This window comes from Tympanuchus pallidicinctus, unplaced genomic scaffold, assembly GCF_026119805.1.
Source record: "Tympanuchus pallidicinctus isolate F22 unplaced genomic scaffold, pur_lepc_1.0 scaffold14, whole genome shotgun sequence".
Taxonomy (NCBI): Eukaryota; Metazoa; Chordata; class Aves; order Galliformes; family Phasianidae; genus Tympanuchus; species Tympanuchus pallidicinctus.
The window spans coordinates 15,688,514-15,707,567 of NW_026294659.1; the positions used below are offsets into that span (position 1 = coordinate 15,688,514).

The window sequence follows — 19,054 nt, forward strand, 5'->3', positions numbered from 1 at the left end:
TATCCATTGGGTTGTATTTGATAGAAAACTTACAAAATAATGACTCTGGAGTCCAATTTCCTCTGAGATGGAGGTTCACACATATGCCAGTGAAACCAAGCAATCCAGTAGGAAACCTCATTTGCCTCTGCTGGATCTGAGTCTGTCACTGCTAAGATCAAATCTGCCACCAAAATCTGTTGCAAGTATTAAGCAAAGAATCAGATCACTACACTCAACTGATAACATAATTTGCAAACTGCATATCGAGGTGCAGATTCATACTGAGATGCCCCCAGAGGAAGGATGCAGAATGGTACATGTTACAGTGAGAGCTGTTTTCAGTGTGGTTTTCCTCTGCTCTTCTGCCCAGAATGAAATGGTCATAGTTGAGGCTCTCTGCTGATGCTCTGGGGAAAGAGATTTCTTCAATGGGTTCTTTTTCTGGTATTTATTTTTAAAGTGAAGGTTTACTTTTGTGCATACAGAAAAGGTTACTGCTTATAGAATATAATGCTTGCTGCCTCTAGGGAGGTCTTAGGACCACTGACCTCTGTTGCAAGCCTGCTGTTGACTTCACAGGGAGCAGAAGTGGATATTTTTGAGAAGTATACATTGTGTTGTAAAAGGCAGGGGAAAAAAAACACAGAAGGACCACAAAGCACCTTCCCTCCCTGGATCTAATCCTGCAACTTGCCAACCCACAAATCCCACCTCCTTTGCCATTCTGAGCTGTAGAGCAGGCCATGCTGTGGGCTTCTGTGCACAGCTCAGCTCCTGCAAAAGCTAATGCCTGTGCTGCTGTGGCTGCTCAGCAGCCTGCAGCTCTGTGTGTGGAGGTATCAATCACAGACGTGCATTCCTTGGCTTCTTGGGAACTCTATATGCTTAGCAGAGTATCAGGTTCAGCCACACTTATCCCCCTTCCCTTGTTCTGTGTGGAGGTCCCTCACTGGGACGGCTTCTCGCCTTTCTGGGGACTCAGCTGCTCTCTCCAGAAATACATTTAGTATGTTGCTCTACTTTGCTCTCCATGAACATGGTTTTAATACGTTTCACCTGCAGATGTAGCTCTCAAGGCAGCAGCAGTTGAGCTAGTAGTGTTTCTCATTGGTGCCCTCCTCCAAAGCTTCCTCTGAGTTCCCCCTAGTCTCTATGTCCACAACTGCAAGTTATGCTAGGACCTCTTGAGCAACTTGTTGAAGTTGCAGTATTTGCTGGTGAGATAAACTGAAGTCTGAATCCTCTGTGATGCTGGGCTCCTGCTGTGGGCACCTTTTGGCTGGCGGGGCTCATCTTTGCCCCTGTGTCGTGGAAGGGCAAAAAGGCTGGGTTGTGATAAGGTGCACCACCACTGGTATATTTGTCAGTGCTCAAAGCAGGGCTGGCTGTCAGGTTGGTCTGCTGGGGGATATCTAGAGAGCTGGGGTGTTTCCATTTGTATTTTTTTTATGTTTCAGAAAGGGGTCCTCAAAATGACGTGCTTCTGACCCTTGAGAGCACAGGGAGCTTTTTATGTGGGCAAAAAAAGACCATACATTGCTAGTAGCAATGTAGCAGCATCACATCGTGCTTTAACTCACACCTTTATGAATCATAGGCTACTCCTCTCTTCATCCAGGCCCAATTATCTTTTTCAAAAAAAAAAAAAACTAACTCAAAATAGACATCTCAGAATAGTTCTTGGATTTAAAGGGGCAGGTTGCCATGCCACTAAACCACTGTTTATTTGTTGAGGTTTTCGTCTATAAAAGGATTGAGGTTAATTTTAACTTCCTATTTTACCAGTCTTGAATCTGAGCATAAAGCTGCTTGTGTCATGGATACAAGTCCTAGCAAGTTAAGAGACCATAAATTGCTATAATCGAGTTTTATGCTTCTTTCATATCACAAGGAGCAAGCGACTACACCTGTTCATTTAAAACTTCTAACCATAACCAATTCACAGACAAGAGGGGAACAAAAGGGGAGAGAAGGCTTCCACCACATCACACATGTTTTAAGTTGAAAGATTACTTTGTGCAAGTACTGAGCGTATCGTGTCAAAGGCTTTGACCCAGCTCACAGCGTAAGGAAATGCAGTTAGAGCTCAGACAGCAGCTAACACTTCATCCTTAACTCACCCCTTCCTTTGCACGGAGAAAGAGAAAATAGAGCTATGTGAGCTGGGTTGCGTTGCTATTTCGCAGAATCACAGTATCACAGAAATACCAAGGTTGGAAAAGACCTACAAGGTCATCCTTTCCAACCATCTGCCTATCACCGATAGTTCTCACTAACCCATATCCCTCAACACAGCGTCCAAACGTTATTTATACACCTTTATGAAAGTTTAGGCAAAACCCTGCAGAGCATTGGAATTTACACATGCAGTAAATGTAAATCTTTATATGTATTGTGGCTGAGTTTCTTCTAATACCTGGTTTGAACCAGGCATTAAATATGTAATTAGAAATTTAACAGTGGGTAACATTAACTGGAGTAGGTAGATCCATAAGACAGGAATTGTAAAAATATGAATTCATATGGTTCCTTTGTAGTCTGATTTTTTTTTTTAAGGGCCAATAGAAATGTTTTGTATCTGTAAGTCATCAACCTTGGAAGGTATTCTTCTGAGGCAATAACACAGAGCAATAAATAGTCTAAGCAAATTAGGAGGTTAGGAATATCATCCTAAAATGTCTGCAATTAAATTACTTCAACCATTTTCATTTTCACATTATCCCAATGAGTGCCTCCAACCAGTGATTTATTAATTACCTGCGAGTTGGAAAAATAGATAGAATAAAGCTATTTTTCCTGTCCGGGGAAAACAATCACTGTAATCACTTTAAGCTGTATGCTTCTGTTTCTGTTTATGCTTTTATAGCCCTAAAAATATCTGAGCTTTCTCACTCACTTTTTTTTTACGTTTTGTAACCTTATATGTTAAGTTTCAGCTGGGACCGTGTTTTTATGAGCAAGACTGAAATCCCTGGAAACAAGAGTCTGTAATAAAACTGCTGACAGATCTTTAACCAAAGCAGCAGAACCAGCACCAATGGCAAAGTAACAGAGATCGTGTCGAGATCAGCTTTTTGAATTAGCAAGAAACTTAACGATGGAGAGATTATTTTGTTACAGGCCAGCCTTTTGTCTTCCTCCAGGTGCACTGTGCTTTGTCGAGGAGACATTTCAAGGTCTTTGCTATCATAATCTTGCTCTACTAAAAACAGCCTGAGTTTATCAGGGTTCCCATGAACAAGGCAAACGCAGTGGTAAAGTCAAGGGCGGTGTTTAAGCGTGGGGAATTAAGGCAGCTTTGTTCTTCCTATGACTGCATCCTGCCCCAATTCCTAATATTTCCACTTTGAATCAGCTCAGCAGGCCATGGGTTAGCAGAGCCAGAAGCATGCACAAGGCAGCTCTCATCCAAGACAGATACACGGCCTCCCAGGATCCCGCACTCGCCAACCCTTCCCCCTGTGCAATATGCTAAATGCCTGCATTTTCACATCCTTTGGAGACGTGTCTGCCTCTCCCTGCCATTCCCTCAGCATATCATCATCGTGTTTCCACTTGATTAACCACCTGACCTCTCCATCCCAAAATACACTCCCAGGTATCTCAAGCAAGTTCCACCAGAGCTTGGCACCCTGCCTATCAGCATCTTTCCCGACCAGCAGGGTTGTGGCAGGTGGCCATTGGCAACCCTCATGTCATTTCCCAGCAAAGTGGCCAGGGATGCAGTGCTCCAGTGCTTTTTGATAGATGCCCAGAGCTCACCTCCCTGGCTCCAGAGCAACATTTCTGTACCATAAGCCAAGCTGCTTGAATTTGGTGCGTGGCCATGGCACATCCCTTCACTGGAGACACTGAGGGTGAGCAGGAGAACATGGGAACAAAGCAGGAGGACACTGGGTGAAGGAGAGGTGAAGCTGCCCTGGTGCTGAGGACCCGTAGCTTGAGTGCCACGGCCACTGGGAGATTGCAGGAAATTTGGTGAATGAGTGGTGTTTTCACAAAGTATTTGCAAAACAGATCTGTTTAGTTGGAATTCCAACTGGCTCCATCAAGAGGAGATGTTATAGGGAGAAATACCTTTTTACTAAATGCAATACATTTAGTTGATTCACCTTTATGTCTCGAGAGATAATGCTTTAATATTGCCATGAATAACCTCACCAGCTTTTCTCTTTAAAGGGTACAGTGTCATTAGTAGCAGACTCGCCCTACTATTTATTTGCTGTGTCATAAACCAGCTTCCATATAAAGGGATGAGCACAATGGTGCGTGAACCAGATTAGCTTACTGAAAGCCATTCTCCTCTCATTCAGTCTAACAGAATTCTTCTCAGGGGAAAAATCATTCCTCTTTCACAACCCCTACTAACAAATCTGTGTAAACCTCCTTCTGAAGGGTGCCCAGGCCTATCCCATAGCTCTGAATGCCGAGGTGCTGTTGTTTTTCTCCATGGTTACTCATGTTGACCAAACTGGAGCATGTTTTATGGAAGTTTGCTTGAAAGCAGAAATTGGAAGAAAACATCATTCGTGTGACTCTTTGTCATTTGCAGAAGCAGAAATCTAAGTTGTGTAGCACTTCTGGCCAAGCAAGACTTCTCATTTTGCTGTGAAACTAACACCTTCTATATCTATATCTTGGAGAATGTTTGTTAGGTTGTAATATATTTAGAATGTATTCTGTAGAATGGAAGAGGATGGGTTGTAAATATCTCTGGTAAAGATATAAGCAAGATGTACGTAGTATAGAGAAATAACCCTCGACTTTATCGTGTTCACTGTTTCTTGGCTCCAGCCCTTCACATTGCTTTTCACTTTGCCATTTTATCCTTTGTGGAAACAGGCTTCTTGCATCAAGATGTATGGCATTCATTTGATTTGTAAAGCTCTTAACACCAGTTGGATCTTCTCCAAATATTAATTTTGACAGGAATAAAATTTTGTTACCTGCCAAGCTTTAGCTTCTGTGCAGGGCTGGTTCTCTGTGACACCAGAGAGGGATTATTAATAGCCAGAAGCTGCCCAGAAACAAGAACGGTCTCTAGGAATTCCCTGTGTTTGGCATTAGAAACTTTCATTCCACCATCACGTCCCCATCACCTTCTCACCTATTGGAAGCAGGACCCTGTTTTGCTATTTTCAGGTATCATAGGTGGCATACTGCCTTCACAGCAAGACAGAAATTTCTAGAAAAATCTTATCTGAGGTTTGACCCACAGTCACCCAGTGTTCAAGAAAAATTGAGCACTGGATGCAAAATGAGCTGTTAGAATGATAGGAGAAGCACAGAGCTTACTTTAAAGAGATCAGCAGTCAAGTTTATTGAGGGCATCAAATCAAAGGCTGTGAGCATAGTTGCAGTCAGTGAACACAGCAAAGGGGCTCTACACCAGGTCTTTCTTGTGCTGAAAGACCACGCTGGCTTGGGAGCAAGTGGTTATTCTCTAAGTTGGCCATCAATTAATTTAGGCAAGAAATTGGTATTTGTGCAGCCCTGGCAGTCTTCCAGGGGGCTATTAGAGACCAAAAGATGTAATTTAAGACATATCTTAGATGTTACTGCACAATATAGGACATGGCTGGACTGCATGACCCCAGAGATGCTTTCTGGGCTCATATTTTGTTCCATTCAATCAGTTCCCTGCACCTGTGGCTTCAACAAGACCAAATGAGGAACATTTCATTCTCTGGGACAAGCAATGGGAGACTCAGGTGTGTTCTCAGTGCTCTGCTGCGTCACCTCTCAGAACTGAGACAGTCTTTGCCTGTAGATTCCGCGTGTCTTCCTGGCTCCCACCTTCATCACCATGTCTACAGCAGTCCTAGGACAGACCTCAGCCAGCTCCCCAGTGCCTGCACTGCCAGGTACTGCATGTGGGTTAGCCAGGGCTGCCGACCTTGTGCCTGTCCCACTGAGAAGACCTCCCCAGATCTTGTGGCAGGAAGCCATCCTTGAGGCAGACGCATGTCAGAGGCTCCTCAACCTGTTAGAGTTGAGGCAGCTCTAGGCAAGGAGGTTAGCTCCCCAGGCAGCATGCACAGCTATAGGGCACCAGCCTTGTTCAGGGGCCCTGCCTGCCTCTTTGCATGCAGCTCTCGAAAAAAAAAAAAAAAAGGGTTTGAAACCCTTTTTCATCAACTTAACACCCTAATGGAAAGAGTTATGTAATGATGTTTAATCCAGAAGATTTCCAAGTGTCGATATATATCAAAGATACCGATCTTTGTATTCCAATTGCCTGGCACTTCCTGAGGTTATAAAAGCAGTAGATAAGGCAGCAAATATGTTCTCAGTCCCCAAGCAACATCTCCACTTACACACATTTTCCTTATGTTTTTTCTTTCTTTTTTTTTTTTTAATATCCTCATCACGGCGCATCCTAGAGCACAGATTTTACTGAAGACATGACGCCTTGGTTTTTAAGCAGAAGGAGAGGAGCTTAGAAGTCTTTTTTTTTTTTTTTGTCAAAGGTTTTGCCTAAGGTTTGACAAAGTCATTCTGGATACCTTTTGGCAAGCTGTTTGAAACACGAAAACTTTAAAGAGTTTTTTGGAAAACTTGTCACACATTAAAGATATCTTAGCAAGATTTTAGTTAGTTGCCAAACATCTTGGCCACAGGGAAATTAGTTACAATGACAGAAATGCTTTTGGAAATGCCCTTAGCTGCCTCATTGAGTATTTTGGGCAGTGATAAAACTTGGCAGCTCATGCCCAACCACAGTTCTGTTTTTCATTAGTCAGTCCATTGTCTCTTGCCACATGATAGCTATGTTGAGCTGATGGTTACCACTAAAGAAAAAGAGCTTGCAGGTAGAAACAAGTATCCCTATTTCAGCTCTTCACTTTCACAGCACATCTCTCCATTCTACTTCGTTTTGCCATTTCTGAATCACTAATCTAAATTCCCCTCTCCAGGGCAAAAGTGTAGACACTCTTTGACATGGTGCAGGAACCTTGTAGGTGCATGAACATTATCCCATGTAAGTGCTTTCAGTGGTCAGAGACGAGACATTCCTTGGGCTCATTTCTAACTTCCTTCACTCCCCCAGGACACAGAAGTTCTGGAGGCTCCTTTCTGAGCAGCTGCCTCTGGGTCCTCTTCTTGACTGCTCGCTTCTGAGGCAGTGGAGAGGCTCAGCATCCTTCAGGATGGCAGCTTCCATGCAGCCTCCTCTGAGCCATGCAGTATTGTACCTCTGTGACATTTCATGTCTACTGATGAGCTGTGTGACTAGGCTCTCCTGATTTTCCATGGGAACATCTTATCATCACTTCTTTTCCTCAGCACCATATTCCACCTGTTGCAGCAAAATGCTGAAGCTGTCTAAATCAAATACTCCTGCCTGCCCCACTGCCCTGAACCTTGGAGGGCAGCAAGTGATCATGTACTTGACAGCATTCTAGCATTTGAGGCAGATGCTTTTTGGTTTTTTGGGTTATTCCTTACTGGCCCTCAGAGGAAATTCTTGGCCTTTGAATAGCCCAATTGTGATGAAGATTAAAAGCACTGATTGCAAAACTCTGGTAAATAAAATCTCTTAGTTCTTTACTGACAAATCCAGTTTCTTTCCATAGCATTCTTCTCTTTAATCCCTTCTTGGCAGAACATGACATATTTTGATACCAGAGCTCAAATTACCTCCCATGGTAAATAAAACAAACAAAAAAAATAAATAAGCACTCCTTACCCTAAAAACAAACACCCACTGAAACCAGCTTATTCAGCTGATGCTGCTGCCCATGTGCCAGAAAATATTGCTTTGATTTTGTAATTGAATGCATTGTTTTCCCTCAGATACTGTATTGAGCCTTTCCAAACCCAAAATTCTGCAGTGACCACAGGCACCCCTGCAATCTAGAAAATAAAGAAGGTAACAAATGGGAAGACTAACACATAAGTTGGTCCCTGTGCCCAGGCAGATGTGAATCCACCCTACCTTCTTCTTTTCACCTCAGTGACTTCTGTTCCACTCAGTATGATAGATCTCTGTGTGGACCTCCTTCAGGCTTTAGGGCTGAGCCCTCCATCTCCAGTGGGATTTCATCCATGGGGCAGGGGCTCCCTCAAAGCATCAAGTGCAGGCATGCCCTTGCCCTCTTCCGCTGCCATGTCTTTAACAAGGTGTTACGTCAAGCCACTTTCCTCCAATAATCTCCCATATATTGAGGGTTCACAGGGCTCTTCTCACATGGCTGAGTACACAATACACCCTTAGTAAACTTATTCGTAAGTTTTCCCTATATGTGTTCACTATATTATGACCCCTACAAATGGAGATTGTTTGCATGCGAAGAGCAGTGTGCTTGGATATGCTTTGTAAAACAGTCAGTTTTGTGGGAAAGCATACATTGTATAGTCAATAGAGGATTGCCTCCATCTGACCTTTTTTGTCCTGCATATACATGTCTTAACTTAAAAGCACTGAAAAACATAAGCATGGGAAATAGATCCATTAAAAAACTGTGGTTTTTCTCTGAAGGTCAGCTTGATTTCTAACTGTAAATGTCTAGGACTGTTTCAGAGGTTTATCTGTACTGGGCAATATAATCAGTTTAAGATTGGTGATTTTGAGAGCTTCCAGGTCTTTGAGTTCAATTCCAGGCACTTTCAAGGAGCCTGGATTTCTGAAAAAGAGTTGCTTTGAATGTCTTTGGTTCGGTATGCCTAAGATCACTAGGCATGCTTTATAATCTAAACCATTGTGGTTTACTCCCTTTGTATTTTAAAGTAAGTTCAATTACCAGGGCTTTTAGGAATGACTTGGCCAGCTTAGGTTCCCTCATTTCTTGATGATCAAGTTCAGGTGATGAATGAAAAATACTGAAGCCAAAATCCTTCTTACAGAAAAAAAAAAAAAAAGTTGTATATTAACTGCTTTATTCATTTATAAGTTACCAGTATTCAAAGAAGTTGCTGTAAATTGGTATGTCCTTTGAAATGTAGAAGAGACAATGTTTTGTCAGCAGTGATGCTTTATTTTATTAGCATAATGATGATTTACAACTAGCTGAACAAGTATGGCATTTATGATTATTTCAGTTCTCATTGCATAAGCTTACTGAAGTGCATTTAATTTGAAATCTCCAAAATCCAAATGATGATCCTCATTCAGCAGTGAAGCGCAAGAATAGCTGCTCAAGAGAACAGACTCTTTGAGATCTTTGAGACGTGAGCAATTTTACACGCAAAACCACTTGCAAATTCAGACCCGCTATTAATGACTTTAGGGGAAAGTATCAACAAGAAAACTGTACTACTCTACCATACGTTATGAAAGTGAACACTGGTATTAACTTGAAAAAGAACCACAAAAAAAGGGACTTTTCAAATGAGTGCAAACCAAGATTAGCCAGCTCGTGTTCACCTAGATACAAATGGAGTGCTAGCAGATTGCCTCCTCTTCAAACATTGTTTTGAAAGCCCCTCTTTCTGCTTGTAAGCACATACCTGGGTGTTTGAGCCAAGCTCTTGTGAAGGTGGCACTCCCCAGCTACCACCCCTGCAAGCCCTCCCATTGCCCAGCCAGAGAACAAGATTACAGTTGGAAGTGGCAGGGAACCAGTCTGGGACCTGCAGCTGTGTCAGGGCCAGGAGCCAGCCCTCATCCCAGGCAGTGTCTGTCAGCCTTCACTTGGCAAGAGACTGTGTTGGGAAATGCAAGAACTGAGTGATCTGCTCCCAGGACAGAGGAACAGGTGATGCCTGAGATGAGGGCTTGCGGCCATCCCAGTGGGAGCACCCAGATCTTTTGCAGAAATCTGCTGTGGCATGAGTGCAGCTGGAACAGCACAGAGGGAGCAGGCTGCTGCAACAACATAGCCAGTAGTCAGGGGCTCGGTGCTGGGATCTGCAAGCATGCTGGGAGCACGTTTCATGTGCTACCTGCATGTTGCTCCTCATACATGGTACAAGAAAACAGGGCAGGCTCCAGGAGCCTAGGGAGAAAATGGGCAGAGCAAAGCCTCGGACACAGCAAGAGGGCTGGGCCTGTTCTGGGTCACCCCTGGGTGATTGAGGCTGGGGTGGCACGTGGGATCACTCCTGCATGTGGCTGAGCCATCAGCTGCACCCACACTGCCCTCCCATGCCCTCACCAGGTGAGTAAGCCAGCCAGACACCACAGCACAGGGACTGCTGGGGTGAAGCGGGTGAGAGAAGGAGAGGCAGAGAACACAAAAACAGGTTTTCCTAGAAAAGTGAAGGAAACATATCCATGAAGCAAAAAAAAAAAGAAAAGAAAAAAAAAAAAAAAAAGAAAAAAAGAAAGAGAAAAGAGAACCAGCTGTGCTAATTCTTGTGCTTGTTTGATCATGTTCAGAGCCTCCTAGACTCTCATGGAAGGGAATGGTTTTGTTTCGTGAGGGTGGTGCAGACTGAATGCATGTCCATGTGATTTTTGTATTTGTACATTAAACATTTCCCCAAGTTGTAATTCCTTCCCTCCTGCACTTGGAATAAAGCGACTTTACAAGAAGTCCTGCCTCCAAACAGCAAGCAAAGGAGGGCTGTTGGGGCAAGATAGGGCAAATGTAAATGTGTCTGAGCTAGCTACTCCACCCAGCCTCTCATCTTTATATGAAAAAAAAATGTTTCCAATAACTGAAACAGGCAAGGTCTGATCTGCACAGACGGTCTGCAGGCATCTGCCCAAGAAGCTGACGGTTGGCTGGTACATCCTCATCTGATTTATGTTGTGTGTGTGTTAAGCCTTAAATTGTTGAGTCTCTGGCTGGCTGCAGTGGTATTACTGGATGGTTGGTGTATGTTTTCAGCTCACAGAGCTGGCTCTGATACTGGGGTTGTTGGCACTGAATCAATTCCAATCTCACACCTGTCTGAGACAATGAGGGCCTTGTTGCACACATCTCCACCAAAGGCTGTCATACAACTTATTTTTCACATTTGAAGAAGGAGGAAAAAAAAATAAAGGGAGGGCTGAGGACATGCTGTCTCCTTACAGGACACGGTCCCAGTGCTTTGAGGCAATCATGCCTTTCTTTTCTTCAGGGGAAAATGTATTTACAAAACAAAGGCAGTGGAGTGTTTATGAAATAAAATATTCCTTGATCTTGCCAGTTAAATGTGACTAAGGCTTGGTCTTTGAGGACTCTGGCATGGGAGATGGTCACCTTGTAGGCTCTCTAAGATGCTCCTCTCCTGGGTCAGCGCTATTAATAGCTTCTTATCAGTTTGCCTAGCACCTGTGTCATTTACCCAGTCCTTTGGGGACATTTCTTGAGATCTAAGAGGTTGTGCAAGGTGCTGGGCTTTGATGCCAGCATGGTCAAGAACCTCTACTTCCTGGCACTGAAGCGGCTCAGCCTGGGTGGAGGATCAGCCTGGCTCAGACACCATTAACTCCTGAAGTGAGGGCAGGAATCTGATTTTTGTCTTGGTGATCTCTCTTTGCTGTTACGGTCTCCCTACATCCACTCTTCCTCCTTGCTCAGATATCTCAGATCTGCATCCTCTAAAAACTCTGCCATTGGTTATCTCTTTGGCAAGTGTTGTTTCAAAACTGTCAGATCTCGTTTTTAGTTCTCTTCTGTGCTGGCAGTACTTCTGGCCCTAAGCTGGGGCCTTTTCCAGACCGTCTTGTGTCCTCCTTCCCACCAAGGGATGTAGGGGCTGTTAGACCTGTCCCACACAGTTTCATCTTCCACTAAATCAGTTAGTGGTGCTTTTTCACCGTATCAAGGAGGAAGCATTTGGCTGAGCATTTCATTCAAGCAGGATGAAACATTTCATTCAAGCAGGGTTCAAGCAGCAGTTCTCCTCCCAAGTGGCTTTCCAGGCTCTTCCCGCATACCTGTTTGCCCTGTATAAGCAAAGGCTCGCTAAGCTTTCTCAGCTGGCAGACGTGCACCATGCAGGCTGTCAGTGACTGGCCCGTCCCTACTTGGGAGTGGTTGATTGTGTTTCTCCCGCGCTTGTCTCTTACTTTTCTTTTGCCCAAAACACCCTTAAGGAAGGAATTAGGAAGGGAAAAGGGCAAGACTTCTCATACCCTCTGAGTTTTGAAAGGCACAGAGACAGACCCAGAGACAGATCTCCAGCCAGGCCAAGCTGGTGTTGCTCTAGCAAGCAGGCCAGCAGAGGATCTGTCCTCGCACCTTGTCGGGGTGGTCTTTGGCATAAAAATAAAAATAAATGATTAACTGAGCAACGAGTGAATGTAAAGACAGATAATAAAGTATACTTCTGTTGGTACTTGCATGCCTTTGTTTCAGAATACAGAGCAAGGCCCTGCGGTGATGAAATGCAGACAGGAGTGTGATGTTATCTCACACTTATAAACCTCACTCTGAGTCCACTGGTGGCCACTATCCAGAACTGCTGAGTTCAGACGCACTCCGTTGCACTAAGTAGAAATGGCGCTTTCAGTCTTTAGTAAACAGCATTTTTGCCCAAGGGCCCTAATCCTTCAAACATTTGCCTAGGTAATTGTCTGTTTTTTGCCTTGTAGTGTCTCATCACCAGCTTATCTGTAAGTTCAGACCCGCTAAATGAGCGTATAGGGATGGGGGATGAGCTGCTGGAGGATGGGAGAATAAACCATTTCATATTTAACTCACTGGTAGGAGAGAGTGATGCAAGAGCAGTAGGTAGTCTTTTTAGGATCACATCAGGGAAAAAATGAGTAATACAGCATATTAATTGAAACAGATTAAAGATCTGCATGCATAAATGGAAGGGCTTTTTTGTTGTTGTTTTATTTTTTACTGGCAGTTCCAAAATGCACTGGAACAGGTTGCCCAAGGAGGCTGTGGATGCCCCATCCCTGGAGCCATTCAAGGCCAGGCTGGATGTGGCTCTGGGCAGCCTGGTCTGCTGGTTGGCGACCCTGCACACAGCAGGGGGTTGAAACAGATGATCAGTGTGGTCCTTTTAAACCAGGCCATTCTGTGATTCTTTATTATAACTACTCTGAAAATATAGACATAAATATATTTCAGTTAGGGCAATTTTTGAAGGGTTTTTTTTTCTTGACAAAGCCAGTGACTTATAACCTAAAATAACTTCCTTTGTTGCCATCACATTGGATTTTTAGATTAAATGTACACGTCTTTGGCTTATTTTACTGGTGTTCTTTATGAAAGAAAACAAGTTATTTCATATTTGATTGCTTATACATCAAGGTTACGTTTAGCTTTGAAATAGTTTCTGAAATGCCTAAGAGTTCTTTTTGCTTGTAGTAATGACTACAGGTCCTACCCTCTATGCCACAGTTGTATAATACTGCTCAGCTCAGCACATGCAATGGCCTTCAGCTGTGTTTAGCTTCATTTCTAGAAAGTTTTGGACGTGTCACTGTTTCATAAGTTTGTAACTTATGCCAACAGAGAGAACAATACTTTTATATGATATTTCTGAGCAGACAGGTTGGTCACATGGTGCAGTCTGACAAGAGGTTATAGCAAGCTGGATTCAAAAGTATTCAGCCCATTAAAGGTATAGTGGTTAATTTTTAAGGTGTTTTATGCAGAATGTGAAACAAAGCTCTTGTTTTTGTCATAAGTCATTCACTGCGTATTGCGAGAAGAAATCTTCAGCTTGGCAACACAGCAGCTGTTTGTTCTAATACTGCAAATTACTTTTTTATTCCATACTGGGCCATTTTGCAACACTTGACATGTGTTGACACTTCTTTTCTGTACTGGATCAGTTTTCCTTGAACGTCGTTCCTCCTTACCCCACCCACTGGTAGCACCACCTGCACACAAACCCGGGGTTACGGTCGGTCTTTCACAGACAGGGGTGCACTTTTGCTGTGCTGGAGAAGAGAAGAGAGCCAGAGAGCTTCTGGCTGGCAAGAGAAGCACCTATGGCTTCACAGCTCAGGCTGCCTGGACCGTTTGTCTTTCACGTTTAGATGTAGCCTGCTCTGAGATCAAGCAATACAGTATTTAAATATGACCCATAAAGCTCACTCACAGGTTGGGCTAAACTGTGCCCAGAGCGTTCTGACAGAGGCTGCGGAGAGGGGCTGAACAAGGAGATGGGTCTTTACTTTCCTTCAGATCCTTCCGTAATGTGTGCTCCTCCAGCCTCCCAGCCTCACCGCAGGTCCAGGCCAGGCCAGCCAGTGCCACAGCTTGTGTAAGATTTGTGCCGGCCGCCGGTGCAGGACGATGCATTCCTCGGCTAAACAGGAAGTGCCAAGGGATTTCATACAGGAAGCAGAGCATTTCTTAAAAGGTATTTTAAATGCATTTCTGGACTGAATGCCCCCGACAATCCAGGGACTTGGGGCTTTCAGCACATACTTCTGGGCTTAACTCATTTTCCATTTCGGTTTTGCAGATCTCCTCAAAACCAGCTTGACAGTTCAGAGGAGCAGATCATTTCACAGAGTTTCCAAAAAGTCCGTTATGGTTTAGTACTATAATGAGCAACAGTTTCTTAGTCACCTACTTTAAAAGAAAAAATCAATGCATTATTCTAAATTAAACTCGTTTTGCAAATATACATTCACATGAAGAAGACCTTAACTCACCTTGTAAATCAAAGCTTCGCTCTGGAGAGAGTTTTCATACCATGGGGCTCAGTATCATTTTTCTCAAGGTGACCTCAGTTGTTGAAGTATGAAGGTTGTATTTGATATGTCACTTACTTTCTCTAAGTCAAAATAAATGAACCCGTGTCTTTAGATCATCAGAGATCCGCTTATGACCAAAAGTTGTTTTAATCCTGATTGGTGTTGGCTTTAAAAAGAATCCGAGCAGATTTCATTTGCCATCCTGAATAAGAGTTTGGAGGGTGATACTCTGCTGCGTGTGTAGAATGCCCCTAGATGAATTCTACTTTATTAGTTTGTAGGCTTTCTTCTGAGCACTTGGGATGAGATCATGAAAGTGTAAATGGCTGTTATCTTCAAAGGCCTCTTTTATACTGACAGAACTCCACCTTACCAACTTGTATTAATAATCTATTGCAATCCTAATTAGTTCACGTCAAGGTCAGTGTTTTGTGGTGGATAAAATGACTGTAAACTCCAGAGAGTAAGTTCTTTATTCTACTACTTTAATGTGGAAAAAGGGGAGGGAGCACTGAAAGTACAAAAGAAGAGATTGATGAGGACTTTTTGTTTATCTGTAGGCTAAAGAAGTTTTAATATGGTGTAATTAGTCCACATAATCAGGAGCAACCTTTAAGATACCTGAGGCCATGCTACAATCATTCCTTTATCACTCTCAGTTGACTGTAGAGACTTCTTCATTCAGTTCTGCTTCTTTACTTATGGCACTTGTTTTCCAGTGGGAATAATCTACTTTTCAGCCTGATATTTGCTTGTCTTGAACAGTAGACAGAGAGCAAGGGAATGTTTTGCTGTATCACAAACTTATGACTTTTTATGAACTTTTTGAACACCCTGAGGCAGAGTCCAGTGCCTCAGAAGCCGGGCACTGGGACATCAGCAGCCCAGACCAGCGGGGTCATGGAAAGCATTGACCTGGAGAGGAAGGTGCAGGTAATCCTGCAAATACTAAGTGTGACTTCCAGGTCCTGGCCCAGGCGATACCGTGCCACTTCCTTTCACCTGGCTCCACCTGTGAAAGAGAAACTGTGGAGGTGTTAACAGGGTGGGATTCATTTCACCTAGCCTGAAACATCCGTGTTTTGTATGTCTCCATCTGACACAGTTGTCTGGAATCTTTGAGTGGGGAGGGAAACAGCTGTTCCTTGAGTGTGATTCACCTGGCTTGGCTTGGATGTCTTATTTAGGTTGTAGTGGCTTGCACCCCACTAGCATCTCTTTTACCCTGTTGGCAACGAGGGGAGTCTAGACATGTAGCTCAGAGGTAGACAGCTACACCACAGATCATTCAAGTGGGAGGAATCCTCCCCCAGGACCCAGGGCACAGGAGATAACATAACATGCTGTAACAATTAGCACCATGCTTTTACATCTGGGCTTCCAGGGCATGACCCAGGGCAGGCTGAAGGCAGCTCTTTCTCCTGGGAGCAGCAGAGGAGTGAGATTGGCTGATGGACCGGCTTCCCTGTGAGTACTGTACCCCACCTAAGCCCTGTTCTTCAGGTAGACTGCTTTCAGGATAACTAGGATAACTAGAATAAAGTGGATACATCTCCCCCAAGCTGTTTTACAGGTTAACTTTCCCTGCTGGGGTGACATCAGGTAACTCACATGTGCTCTGACCCAGCCAAGTGCTCTGCTGAACTGCAGCCTTGCTTTTTGTGTGCATCGGTTCTCCTTTTGCTAAAATGAAGGTTGTAATGCTACCCTTCCTCAGGAGGCAGTGTGAGGATCAAGTAATTAATGAGCTGGGAAATATTCACATACCAGAGTGGTTCAGAGAAAGCAAGGAGAAGAGGAGCAGCCAGGACCTGGAGCATCAGATTGGAGAAGGGAGCAGGCAGAAAGGATAGGACCAGGGGCTCTCGGCTCTCAGATGGGGTTTGCCAAATGGACAGGTCAGGGATTCCCCTCCAGGCTCAGAGATTAGATTTCCTAGAATGTGGATTTATCGAGAAAGATAAGGAAGCAATGACCTTACCAACAGCTCTCATCCATGCTGCCTAAGTCCCTGAAGATGCCTTCCCTGCAGCTTTCTCCCTGGTGCCTCTGGAGCTCCAGGAACTTCAGTGACAAACAGCAAATAAATAAACAAGTGTATGTTGCCCAGAGAAGATGTGGTGCCCCATTCCTGAAGGCCAGGTTGAATGGGTTCCTGGGCAGCCTGAGCTGATGAGGTGCAGCCGTGCCCACAGCAGAAGTTAGGGCTGGGTGGGCTCTGAGGCTCCTTCCAACCCAAACCCTTCTGTGATTCTCTGATTATCTGATTCTGTGTGCATGCACGTATGTACAGATGTGTGCATCCATGTATTCCTCCCTACATGCCATCCCTCTTCCTACAGCCCACTGCATGGCATGACCTCCAGTGCTGGGCACACTGGGAGGAGGGGCAATGTTTGCTCACCACCAACACACGTGTGTGATATCTGTCTCTGATTTCCTCGCCTTTTCACTTTGTGCTTTACCCAGAGTACTTAGAGATAGGGGAGAGCACTGCAGCGGCACGGAGTCTGGCTGCCTGTCTGTAACAGAGGAGCCAACAGAGTGGAAGGTCAGGGCTGAATTGTTTTATTTCATTTCTTGTAGATGCAGGAGGGAGGGAAGAGGAGGATGGGTGGGGGGGAATGGAGTCTCCCTGTTAACAAATAGCTGCAGTTCTGCGGGGTGACTCATACCTCGTGAGACAAAGAACAATGCATCCTTAATTTGCAAAACTTAGCTTTCCAACTTCTGGGTGTCACTGGTATACTGGGAGACTTTGCAGTTTGCCCATAATGCCATCGTGTTCTTCAAAGCAGCAGTGACGCCAGCCCAGAAGGAGTGTGCTTACTCAGTAGGAGAGATGGTTTATATTTCATCTGAGCAGCTTATGTACTAACCTGCTAGGACAGCACATATGCTGGTTGTGAAATCAGGGTTTTCACAGTTTGGCATTTGGAGCTGCCTGCACTTCCTGATTCTGACACCAAGTTAACTGTGAGCCCGGGGTTGTTTTTTAGGAGCCCCCTCCTCACAACCACTTACCATGGCTAGACTGCTACCTGCTGTTTCTTCACTGTGTATAGTGCATATACAGTTTTGTATCTTGGCAGTTCGTTAGGGGTGCTTTAAACCTGAAGCGATACACATTTCTCCTTCTACCCCCAAAATATACACAGCTAGAACAGGTACCCTTTGTAGCATTTCCAGGCATCTTAAGATTATTAGAGCTCTTAATTTTTTTACGTGGATACAAAGAGGGTGAAGGAAATTCAAATAAATTGTGAGGAAGCATGATTTGTTTTTCTGCCTTCGCTGCCATTCATTTCCAAAGAAAAACTAGCAAAAGCCTCATTGACAGATTTCTGCTCTGTCACCACATTCAACACTAATACACTCAGAAGTGCCGATTTGCGCTGTTTTCTTCCTTGAGACCCTTTCTGGCACAGTATTGGAAAGGAGTGAGCTAACTTGCTAACAAGGGTCACAGAGAGCAGTGGGAGGTAGAAATGGAATGAGAAGGGAGCGAAGAGCACAGGTAGTATGAAGAGAAGAGCAGGCACCCCAGTGCCTGCTCACATTGCTCTGTGTCTGTAGGTTTTCATGGCCTTCTGTAGCCAGTCTTTCTCAGGGCTTGGCACCTTTCTATATGACCGTGCTATACCTAGAGTGCTGTACATTAGGGAGTGCTGTATCACCACCAACAGGGCAGCTAGAACCAACAGCGACAGCAGGTTGGGAAATCTTTCTCCTCAAGGCTCGTATTTTTCTCTTACAGTTTGATGCCTGAGTGTGGGAAAATTCTCCCACCCTCCTATCCCACAGCAGATGTTTTGCTTCCAGAACTTTTCTGGTCTTTGTCGTATTCCACGAAACCACAGTAATATTGAACTAAAATGAAAGCAAACACAGGTAGGAGATGTCTGCCAAAGATCTGTCCTTCAGTGAGGGGGATCCTAGGTGGGAATTTGGGTGATCATTTTTCCCCCCACCATAACTTAGAAATTTCCAGACACACAACATATCTGTCACTGTCGTTCTTGACCAAAATAAGTTCTGACACCCATCAGCAAGCTGAACTTCTCAAGGCCGCAGAGGGGAGTGAGTGCTCATCCCCTATGTATTTCCAGTGGGAATTAGAAGGCTTCAAAAAACTTTCCCTCTGGGCAAACCAGAGCTCGCACCCACCTGAGCGCACACTGCTCTGTGACAGCGGTTTCCTCAGCCCGGCGCGTGGAGGGAAACCACCCTGCGGGCTGCAGTCACTGCCGGTGGAATTTTACAGTTTGCTCTGTAATTTTCCAGCTCCTCGTGTTCCAGCGCTGAGAGGTATGAGAATACCAGCCTTGTGTGGAGGCCACGGCTGCCTCTGCTGCTGCCAGGGATGAACTTGTCCTTTGGAAAGTCCCCCTTCTTTGTGCTCCTGACTAATTCCTTCAGCTGCCGGCAGATGACACGCCTTTTCACGGTGCTGCGTTCAGCTGAAGATTTGCTGGCAGCAGAGCGAGGGAGGGCAACTGAATCATCTCAGAAGCACTGCTTTAGAGGGGC

The 19,054-nt window shown here is 44.5% G+C and overlaps 1 protein-coding gene across 2 annotated transcripts in view; it reads left to right on the forward strand.

Annotated features, from left to right (window-relative positions):
• The window catches only part of RUNX1 (RUNX family transcription factor 1), a 153,345-nt gene that overhangs the window by 119,900 nt on the left and 14,391 nt on the right, over positions 1–19,054 (forward strand). The window lies entirely within an intron of this gene.